The sequence below is a fragment of the Octopus bimaculoides genome, chromosome 14 (assembly GCF_046866305.1).
Source record: "Octopus bimaculoides isolate indiv1 chromosome 14, ASM4686630v1, whole genome shotgun sequence".
In the NCBI taxonomy this organism is placed as follows: Eukaryota; Metazoa; Mollusca; class Cephalopoda; order Octopoda; family Octopodidae; genus Octopus; species Octopus bimaculoides.
In genome coordinates this window covers 52,806,331-52,813,830 of record NC_142941.1, presented here as the reverse complement: position 1 = coordinate 52,813,830, position 7,500 = coordinate 52,806,331, and the positions used below count along the sequence as shown (strand labels likewise).

The window sequence follows — 7,500 nt, the reverse complement described above, 5'->3', positions numbered from 1 at the left end:
TTTTGCTACTACAACCGCTACTACTTGTATCAGCGTTGCGACAACCAATACTACCACCACCACCACTACTACTACTACTACAGCTACTACTACTGCTACTACTACTACTGCTACTACTACTACTACAGCTGCTGCTGCTGCTGCTGCTATTTCTACTAGTACTAATACTACAGTTATCTAACGTACTAAAAAAATAGACCAGTAAACAAACAACAACAATAATCGAAAAAAGAAACAGAAAAAGAAAAAGAAAGGAAGAAAGAGAGAAAGAAGAGGAGAGAGTAAAGGACCGACTCGGCGATGCTCGTGTGTGTGTGTGTGTGTGTGTGTGTAGGCTTGTAAGGTTGGAGGTGTCGCATTAGAGTGGTTTGTTTGTAGAGGTGGGTGCTGGTTGTAGTGGAGAGCTGGTTAGTTACTTGCTAGCTCGCTTGATTGCTTCCTTGCTTGCTTGGTGGTCAACGAAAGCCAATTGAAGGCAAAAGCCCTGGACAATTAATATATAACCGACACGATCAACAGTTATTAAGGTAAGGCTCACTTGTTTTTTGTCTTTCATTTTTACGTGTTCATGGATATAGAAATATATATATATATGTGTATATATATATATATATATATATATATATATATATATATATATATATATATATATATATTTGTGTGCGAGTGCGTGTATGTATGTATGTATGTATGTATGTATGTATGCGTGCGTGTATAGCTCTCATTTCCTCCTTGTGAGTGTTCGCGTGTATATATAAATATACATACAATTGTGTGTATATGTATATAAATATATACACTGATGTATAAATATATACATTTATATTCTCATTTGCTCCTTGTGCGCGTGCACGCTTATATATATATATATAGATAGATGTATCTATGTATAAAGGGCATTTACATATACATATAAATATAAATATGTATATATATATATATATACACTAATGCGCTCTGATATACGCACGGCCTCACACATTCATTACACGCATACACATTTGTATATGCACACACACGTAGATATGTACTTATATACATATGAATGCCTATATGTATGTGTCTATATATTATATTTATATTATGTATAAGTGTTTGAATATGTGTGTGTGTATACAGATCACGTCTTGTTTATTCTCCCCACTCCCACCCTGCTAATCGTCCGCTTTTCTACGAGGTAGCTACCCACGTGGCATCCATGTTAACAGGTGATATATATATATAGGGATCAGGTCGCTCTCTCTCTCTCTCCCTTAATTATAATCCAGAGCGAGAAGCGAAAAATTATATAAATCACAAATTCCGCCCCTGCAAAAACCCACCAGAAGACTGCTTCCTATGTGATAAACCTTTTAACTGCTATATTTATTTACAGTTTATAAAGAAACATCCAAGGAGGGTCTCTCGTCACATTTGTCACCCAACTGGCTAGAAATAACAGCTAAATCCTTCTGTTATTTGATACACGCTAGTATTTAAGAAAAAAAAAAGGGGATGATGTTGAATAAATAATATAGTCCGGGAAAGCCATGGATGAAACGCCTTTGTTTATAGACTTGCTCAATTGCTGTTGACCTGGGGTTGAAGGATAAACAAAAAAAAATTTTTTTAATGAAATTATTTTGTTTGTTTTTTTTTTACGTGGTCGCCCGATCTATTAGAAATAGCAGCAACATCTCTCAAAATAATCACACATTATCATTTAGAAAAGAAGATATGTTGGATATTAAAGCCAGTTGCTTGCGAAAATATATAAATAAAAGATGGGATATTGTCAATACATTCGTTTATCCCCTGTGATCAAGCGAGCCTATCATCAAACGGCAATCCTCCCTTGGCCGTCCCGTCTGTTTTTTTTTTTTTGTTTAAAAGAAATATGCGGAAAATAAAAAAACCAAACACACGATAGAGTGTAATTTGCGGTGGGCAGAACTGGCTGGTGTTTCTAGCACGCCGAGTGACCATGCAGAGTCTGCCCCGTTGGTTTGTAACGGAAAGGCGGAACGTGATTGCAGCTGATCGCGTCTATTTGTGGTTTGTATTCCGGCGGCTCGATTTGAGCTAGCCTAGGGCTAAAAGTAAATATAAGACTACAACAACAACATCAACAGCTTGTTAATGTGGAGATGAAAGATTTTAATGTAGCAATGCCACGTCTTCTATCAAAGAAACATGTAGCTGTCACGAAACTGGTGACTGCCCCTGTTACATGTGTGTGTGCGTGTGTGTGTGTGTGTGAGTGCAGAGGACGGAAGCATCGGAAGGATGACAATGAAGGTATATAGTGTCATATATATATATATATATATATATATATATATATATATATATATATATATATATATATATATATAATATACATATATGTTATACATGTGTGTGTGTGTGTAGAGAGAGAGAGAGAGGAGGGAAGAGAGACAGACTCATATACAAGCACTACAATATATGTATATATATACATACACACACATACATACATACATACATACATACGCTCAAACACACGGACTCTGGAGGACCCCCCCCCCCATACGTGACTGTTCCATCTGCTGGAAATAGCAGTCGAAACTTACCTCAAATGACATTCGTCTTTGAAGAAAGCACATTAGAGAATGTGATCATACGTGTGTGTGTGTGTGTGTGTGTGTGTGTGTGTGTGTGTGAGAGAGAGAGAGAGAGAGAGAGAGAGAAAATACACACACACACACACACACACACATATATATATATATATATATATATACACACAGTTGTATGTCCATGTGTAAATATATTTGCATATGCGTGGATGGGTGTTTATGTTGAGAAAACAAAATTTGTATTGTTAAACTGTCAAGATTTTTGTCTCTCGGTATGAACGCCTCCTCCCACTCACACACACACACATACACACACACGTACGCCTGCACACACGCACACACACACACGTAGGCCAATCACCATAACGTACACATCGATCTCGTGCATATGTTTAAATAAATATTTGTGTACGTATATATTTGCGTGTGTGTGTCTATGTTTGTATATACAAGCGTACATGTGTGTGTGTGTGTGCATTTGTGTATATCTTTATTATGCGTGAAGGCGCGAGGCTTAGAGGTTAGGATATTCGGTTCACGATTATGTGGTCGTGAGTTCAATTCCCAGCGGCGCGTTGTGTCCTCGAGCAAGACGTTTTTTTTTTTTCGGGTTCTTCCTGTCCATGTTGGCAAAAACAAGTTGTACCTGTAGTTCAAAGGGCCAGGCTTGACACGTTCTGTGCCACACTGAATCTCCCTCTGAACTACGTTAAGGTCATGAGTGTCTGTGGAGTGCTCAGCCACTTGCACGCTAATTTCGCGGCCAGGTTTTTCCGTTGATCGGATCATCTGGAACTCTCGTCGCCGTAACTGACGGAATATCAGTTTAAAACCTTTATTATACGTCGGTCTGTCTATTTCTGTATCTATCTATATACATACATACATACATACATATATATATATATATATATATATATATATATATATATGTGTGTGTGTGTGTGTGTGTGTGTGTGTGTGTGTGTGTGTGTGTGTGTGTGTGTGTGTCTGTGTGTGATGGAAAATATTGTAATTCTTCGCCATATCGCGGTTTATTATTCAAGTTTACGTCGATTCCTCCGTGGCGTTGTTTTGCATTTATAATAAGATAAATATATACAAACTATATAAAAATAAACAGTACACTACTGTTTCTACTTCGCGGATTTTCACCCATCGCGGTGGGTGGGGGGCTTTGGAACGTAACATCTGCGATGGCTGAGGGATTACGGTATACGTATGCAAAAATGCTTATTTTCACATTTTTTAAAAATCTTTGAAAAAGTATTAAAATATAGGAAATAAAGATAATGTAATATAAATAATACAAATCTCATTGGATAGTTAGTAAAATAAAATGTGGTATTGAACCAGTGCGTGTGTTTACTTTCATTTTTATTGACATAACAGACACAATACATACAATTTATTGAAAACGATTCCTTTTACAGAAATTCGATATTGGTGATCAGTTTGTGAAGAAAAACAATCTAATGAGGAAATATAATTTATGAGAAAAATTGATAATTTTTTTTGATTTAAAATACTTAATCGAAACCCAGCAAACGAATAAAATCTCACATATAAGATTGGTGCTAATGCATTGATGCTTATTCTCAGAACCTTTGGAGTTGTATGACAATCATGACCATTTCTTCCAATATTCAGTTTTTATTTAGTTAAGGGGTCCGATTTTAGAGCGCGCATATGTGTAGGTTTAATAACAGGCTGGTGCGTGTTTGTGTTTCGTTAGCCAGAAAAAAACACGCACCTTTTGTAACAGTAGTTTTAATACATCGACCGGTGCACCGTTTCACCTGTCCACAATATGAATAGGGTCTAGATTCTATCTACTGCAACCAAGCTTGCAGCCCTGTTGCCGTTGGCACAGATCGGTAATCGATTAAATTGGCTCCACTACTTGGAGTGATGTCTTAATTTATTGATTCCCGAATCAATAAAAAGGAATCGACGACGTAGGAATTTGAACTTAACTGAGAACGTAAAAAAGCCGGAACAAATACCGCATGGAATTTCGTCCGATGCTCTAACGATTCTGCCAAAACACCGCACCGTGTAAAGTGCAAATTATAACATTCAATAGTTTTTAACACTCGACTAACTAAACTATGGTACATAAACACTAACACATACTTCTACTGGCACTAAATGCCGTACAGTTGTCACTGACTCACGGCAGAACGAGTCATTGAGGTTGCACTGTGTGACAGTTGCCGGGTTTCAGTTTTGAAATGTATTAATTAACCTTTTTCATACCTCTATATGTATATATATATATGTATATATATATATTCTCTCTTTTACTTGTTTCAGTCATTTGACTGGCCATGCTGGAGCACCGCCTTTAGTCGAGCAAATCGATCCCACGACTTATTCTTTGTAAGCCTGGAACTTATTTTATCGGTCCCTTTTGCCGAACCGCTAAGTTACGGGGACGTAAACACAGCACCATCGGTTGTCAAGCGATGTTGGGGGGACAAAACACAGACACACAAACATATACACACACATACATATATATATATATATATATATATATATATATATATACATATATATACGTATATACGACGGGCTTCTTTCAGTTTCCGTCTACCAAAGCCTTTGGTCGGCACGAGGCTATAGTAGAAGACACTTGCACAAGGTGCCACGCAATGGGACTGAACCCGGAACCATGTGGTTGGTAAGCAAGCTACTTACCCCACAGCCACTACTACGCCATATACATGTATGTATGTATATATATATATATATATATATATATATATATATATATATATATATATATATATATATATATATATATATATATATATATATATATATATTTATTTATTTATTTATTTATGGGTTTCAGCCAAGTGGCTGTGGTCATGCTGGAGCACCACCGTGATTTTCTGTCTTTATGCTTTGCTCTCTTCACGTTCCTTGCATGGCTCTTCTCCTGCACCTGATATAGTCCAATCAAGAGTTTTGATGGCACATCTGGTGTATAAGAGAATTTGACATCGCTGCCCTAAACTGTGTCTCATTTCGAACCATTGGTTCGTCTGGTATTGTGGAGAGGAAAGCGTCGAGTTTTGTCTTGAAGACCTCCACATCCTTGTCTTGCAGGTCTCTCAAATGTTTTGGCAGGGCATTGAAGAGCTGAGGTCCTCTGAAACCGAGGCTGCTGCAGTATCTTGTTCTTATGTGAGATGCAGTGGACGGCACCTTTGGCACCATGCAGTGGCGACCCGTGCGGGCATTCCTGTAGTACTTGATGCCAAAGTTCGGCACCAGTCCTTCCAGTATTTTCCATATGTATATTATTACATATCTCTCCCGCCTGCGTTCCAGGGAGTAGAGACCTAGTGCCGGCAGTCGCTCCCTGTAGTTCATCTGCTGGACTGTGGCGATCTTTTTTGTATAGTGCCTCTGAATTGCCTCGAGTTCTGCTGTCCGTTTGACACTGTGTGGTGACCACAACTGAGAGCAATAGTCTAGGCGGCTCAGGACAAATGTCTTCCATAGAGTCAACATGACTTTTTGATCCCTTGTACGGAATGTCCTCAGTATCCACCCGCCAGCTGTCTGCACTTTGCTGTCAACTTGACAATGTGCATGTGAAATGATGCATCACTACACATGTTGATGCCCAGGTCTCTCACGGTTTGTGGTTCTGGGATTGCAGTACCTCCAGGTCCTGTGTATGCCAGTTGGGAGGCACTTGTGGCCTTGTAGCGCAGTACTTGAAATTTTTCCGCATTGAACTGCATATTGTTTTGCTCTGCCCACTCATATATTGCATTTAGGTCATTCTGTAGGCTTACAATATCATCAGGATTCTTTATTGCCTGAGATAGTTTTATGTCATCAGCGTAGCTAGTGACAGTGGCTCTCCGAGTGACCGTGGGCATGTCCAGAAGGGCCACTATGAACAGTAGTGGCCCCAGGACAGTTCCTTGCGGAACACCGCTCAATATTTGTGTTTCCCTAGATAGTTCTCCATTGGCTGCAACTGTCTGACTTCTACCATTCAGGAAGTCATGCAGCCATTCTCCTAATTTACCAGTTATGCCAAGGTTTCGCAGCTTGTGACATATCAAGCCATGATCAACTTTGTCAAAGGCTTTTGCAAAGTCGAGATATATCACATCAACATTTGAATGGTCAAGTAGCTGCTTCAGGACCCAGTCATAATGCTGCAGGAGCTGCGTGAGGCAGCTTCTACCTGGACGGAAACCATGCTGGGTCTCATTCAGCAAGTCATTTTCTTCTAGGAACGCAATCAATCTCTTTCTGACAATTCGTTCAATGACTTTGCTAATATGTGAAGTCAGAGAGATGGGCCTGTAGTTCCCGGCCTCTGCTTTGCTTCCGCCTTTATGGATAGGACATATGGTGCCTTCCTTCAGCTTTTTGGGAAGTTTACCATTTGCAAGGAAACTCTGGAAGAGTATCCGGAGTGGTCCTGCTAATTCTTGTTTACACGACTTTAAGAGGACAGCCGGGAAACCATCGGGGCCAGTTGCCGAATATGAGCTCATTTCATTTATGGCAGCTATCACATCTTCCTCTTCAATGTCAATGTAGGTAATGGATGCAGTCTTTTTCTGCTGAGTGCTATTGTCAAAGAAATCAGCTGGGTTCTTTATCTGCATGTGACTCAGAGGAGAAGTGAAGACACTCTTGAATTGTGCACAGAGCACTTTACTTATCCATGTGGGATCCGCAGTCAGTGAGCCATTAGGCAGGAACAGGGGTCCTATCTTATACTGCACCGTAGCAGTCTCCTTTGCAAATCTATAAAAAGCCTTGGGGTTTGTTTTTATGCTTTCTACTGCTCTCTTCTCCTTCTCTGCTCTCTCTTTTTCATGGGAGAGTTTAATCTTGTTTTCTATTTCTAATAGTGTTAGTTTTAATTTAGCCCTTTTCC

At 39.2% G+C, this 7,500-nt stretch overlaps 1 protein-coding gene across 3 annotated transcripts in view; it reads left to right on the top strand.

Annotated features, from left to right (window-relative positions):
• LOC106872310 (uncharacterized) overlaps positions 1-7,500 on the top strand; it is a 62,161-nt gene that overhangs the window by 41 nt on the left and 54,620 nt on the right. For all 3 annotated transcript variants that reach the window (XM_089362935.1, XM_089362936.1, XM_089362937.1), the window contains exon 1: positions 1-527. This exon is cut by the window's left edge. The gene's annotated coding sequence lies outside the window, so the exon portion shown is untranslated. The remainder of the gene's footprint in view (positions 528-7,500) is intronic.